At 48.8% G+C, this 4,032-nt stretch overlaps 1 protein-coding gene across 1 annotated transcript in view; it reads left to right on the top strand.

Annotated features, from left to right (window-relative positions):
• Positions 1-3,474: 3,474 nt before the first annotated feature.
• bcl2l12 (BCL2 like 12) overlaps positions 3,475-4,032 on the top strand; it is a 26,972-nt gene continuing 26,414 nt past the window's right edge. Inside the window, exon 1 of the mRNA XM_070862371.1 lies at positions 3,475-3,617. The gene's annotated coding sequence lies outside the window, so the exon portion shown is untranslated. The remainder of the gene's footprint in view (positions 3,618-4,032) is intronic.

Below are 4,032 nucleotides of genomic sequence, written 5' to 3'. Positions count from 1 at the left end.
GATACTGACAATCTATAGGGATACAGGCAATATATAGGAATACCGACAATCTATAGGGATACAGCGAATCCATAGGACACAGATGTCAGGGACAAGGACAGCTTTGTTTTGTGAAGAGGACAGAGGCTTTCGACAAGGTCCCACACAAGAGATTAATGTGCAAAGTTAAAGCACATGGGATTGGGGTTAGTGTGCTGACATGGATTGAGAACTGGTTGTCAGACAGGAAGCAAAGAGTAGGAGTAAATGGGGACTTTTCAGAATGGCAGGCAGTGACTAGTGGGGTACCGCAAGGTTCTGTGCTGGGGCCCCAGCTGTTTACACTGTACATTAATGATTTAGACAAGGGGATTAAATGTAGTATCTCCAAATTTGCAGATGACACTAAGTTGGGTGGCAGTGTGAGCTGCAAGGAGGATTCTATGAGGCTGCAGAGCGACTTGGATAGGTTAGGTGAGTGGGCAAATGCATGGCAGATGAAGTATAATGTGGATAAATGTGAGGTTATCCACTTTGGTGGTAAAAACAGAGAGACAGACTATTATCTGAATGGTGACAGATTAGGAAAAGGAGAGGTGCAACGAGACCTGGGTGTCATGGTACATCAGTCATTGAAGGTTGGCATGCAGGTACAGCAGGTGGTTAAGAAAGCAAATGGCATGTTGGCCTTCATAGCGAGGGGATTTGAGTACAAGGGCAGGGAGGTGTTGCTACAATTGTACAGGGCCTTGGTGAGGCCACACCTGGAGTATTGTGTACAGTTTTGGTCTCCTAACCTGAGGAAGGACATTCTTGCTATTGAGGGAGTGCAGCGAAGGTTCACCAGACTGATTCCCGGGATGGCGGGACTGACCTATCAAGAAAGACTGGATCAACTGGGCTTGTATTCACTGGAGTTCAGAAGAATGAGAGGGGACCTCATAGAAACGTTTAAAATTCTGACGGGGTTAGACAGGTTAGATGCAGGAAGAATGTTCCCAATGTTGGGGAAGTCCAGAACCAGGGGACACAGTCTAAGGATAAGGGGGAAGCCATTTAGGACTGAGATGAGGAGGAATTTCTTCACCCAGAGAGTGGTGAACCTGTGGAATTCTCTACCACAGAAAGTTGTTGAGGCCAATTCACTAAATATATTCAAAAAGGAGTTAGATGAAGTCCTTACTACTAGGGGAATCAAGGGGTATGGCGAGAAAGCAGGAATGGGGTACTGAAGTTGCATGTTCAGCCATGAACTCATTGAATGGTGGTGCAGGCTAGAAGGGCCGAATGGCCTACTCCTGCACCTATTTTCTATGTTTCTATGTTTCTATGTTTCTAATTCTGGGCTGCTGACCTCTGCCAGTTGCGGGAAGGGCCGGAATGGCCTGTGGAGCTGTTCGCCACAACCAGCGAGCAGTGAATCCCCAATGGGAAGCATGGTGATCCCCGAGTATTCCCAAAGGCTTCTCGTCACCGTCACTGCTCAGGACCAAGAGACTGGCACAGGGGCAGCCCCTTGTGGCTGATCTGTGTAATGCCGATCTTGGTGGCCAAAGCAGGAGTTCCTTTCCCTAACTTGCTCGAACCTATACTGGGCGAAGGTTTCCTGTATCTGTACTAAAGATAAAATGTAGAAGAGGGGAGCCAATAAAAAGATCACTTGGGGCTGCTTCATGATAGGCCTTTGAAGCCAGCCCTCGAGCAAATCACTCAAGATTGCAATCCATTAGCGATGAGGGCTTTGACCAAATCCAAAATAACAATAACTTGCATTTATATAGCGCTTTTAACATAGTAGAAACATCCCAAGGTGCTTCACAGGAGCGTCATCAAATAAACCTTGACTCCGATCCACATAAGGAGATATTAGGACAGATGACCGAAAGCTTGGTCAAAGAGATAGGTTTTAAAGCGTGTCTTAAGAAAGAAAGACTTGCATTTATATAGCGCCTTTCATGACCACAGGATGTCTCAAAGCACTTTACAGCCAACGAAGTACTTTTTGGAGTGTAGTCACTGTTGTAATGTGGGAAACGCAGCAGCCAATTTACGCACAGCAAGCTCCCACACACAGCAATGTGATAATGACCAAATAATCTGTTTTTGATTGAGGGATAAATATTGGCTAAGACACGGAGGGTAACTCCCCTGCTCTTCTTCAAAATAGTGCCATGGGATCTTTTACGTCCACCTGAGAGAGCAGACGGAGCCTTGGTTTAACGTCTCCTCTAAAAGACTGCTCCTCCAAGAGTGCAGCACTCCCTCAGTACTGCACTGGGAGTGTCAACCTAGATTTTTGTGCTCAAGTCTCTGGTGTGGGGCTTGAACCGACAACCGTTGAACTCAGAGGCGAGTGTGCTGCCCACTGAGCCACAGCTGACACCGAGGATGAAATAGAGGCGGAGAGGTTTGGGGAGTGAATTCCAGAGCTTGGGGCCCAGGCAGCTGAAGGCACGGCCGCCGATGGTGGAGCGATGGAAATCGGGATTTTAAATTCTCATCCTTGTTTTCAAAACCCTCCATGGCCTGCAGGGATGAGGGACTTCAGTTATGTGGCTAGACTGGAGAAACAACGATTGTTCTCCATATAGCAGAGGAGGATCAGGGAAGATTGAACAGAGGTGTTCAAAATTATCTGGGGTTTTGATAGTGTCGATAAGGAGACTGTTTCCAGTGGCAGGCGGGTTGATAACCAGAGGACACAGATTTTAAGGTAATTGGCAGAAAATACCGGGGGGAAATGGTGAGAATGTCTTTACACAGCTAGTTGTGATGACCTGGAATCTACTTCCTGACAGGAAGCAGATTCAATAGTAATTTTCAAAAGAGAATTGGATTTTAAAAAAATTGCAGGGCTGTGGGGAAAGAGGGGGCGGGAAGGTGGGGGTGGGGGGGGGAATAGGTCTTTCAAAGCTACAGACACAATGGACCCTATCATCGTGTGTCAGCTGTAGCTCAGTGGACAGCACTCTTGCCTCTGAGTCAGAAGGTTGTGGGTTCAAGTCCCACTCCAGGAACGTGAGCACAGAATCTAGGCTGACACTCCAAGTGCAGTGCTGAGGGAGTGCCGTGCTGTCAGAGGTGTCATCTTCTGGATGAGGCATTTCTGCTCTCTCAGATGGATGCAAAAGATTCCATGGCACTATTCCGAAGAGGAGCAGGGGAGTTATATTTATCTCTCAATCAACATAACAAAAACAGATTATCTGGTCAATATCATATTGCTGTTTGTGGAAGCTTGCTGTGCTCAAATTGACTGCAGCGTTTCCCACATTACAACAGTGACTAAATTTCATTGGCTGTTAAGGCTTTGGGCTGTCCGGAGGTTGTGAAAGGCGCTATATAAATGCCAGTCTTTCTGTATGATGTCTATGTGTGTTGCCCGTGGACACGAAGCAGTCAGTTTCCAGATCTCTTTAAGAAAAGAACCCGGAAGCGGGCGCCCTGTCCGCTCCGCGCATGCGCCGCCCGGCTGTGTCGGTTTCATTGTAGCAACAATCCGGAAAAGTTTGAAGTTTGGGCAAAAGTTTGTTGCGAGCGATGCACCACTTCCCAGCCTTGCCGCAACCCCGCGTTAAATTGTAGGCCGTCTGGGCACAGAAAATAATCTTCAGACAGCTCCGATCGGGGGTTTTCAGGTGAGTGAGCGAGAGAGTGTGGCATTGTGAGAGTGAGTGAGATTGGGAGGGAGAGAGTGAGTGAGTGGGGGAGAGAGAGGGAAAGAGAGAGCGTGGGAGTGAGGGTGGGAGAGGGAGAGAAAGAGAGAGTGGGGTGGGGGGAGAGAGTGGGGTGGGGGAGAGAGTGTTGGGGGGGAGAGAGTGTGGGGTGGGGGGGAGAGGGAGAGAGTGTTGGGGGGGAGAGGGAGAGAGTGTTGGGGGGGAGAGGGAGAGAGTGTTGGGGGGGAGAGGGAGAGAGTGTTGGGGGGGAGAGAGAGAGAGTGTTGTTGGGGAGAGAGAGAGAGTGTTGGGGGAGAGAGAGAGAGTGTTGTTGGGGGGGGGGAGAGAGAGAGAGTGTTGTTGGGGGGGGGAGAGAGAGAGAGAGTGTTGTTGGGGG

The sequence above is a fragment of the Pristiophorus japonicus genome, chromosome 19, assembly GCF_044704955.1.
Source record: "Pristiophorus japonicus isolate sPriJap1 chromosome 19, sPriJap1.hap1, whole genome shotgun sequence".
NCBI classification, from domain to species: Eukaryota; Metazoa; Chordata; class Chondrichthyes; family Pristiophoridae; genus Pristiophorus; species Pristiophorus japonicus.
The sequence above is the reverse complement of the archived record's forward strand: the minus strand, read 5'-3'. Positions and strand labels throughout refer to the sequence as shown.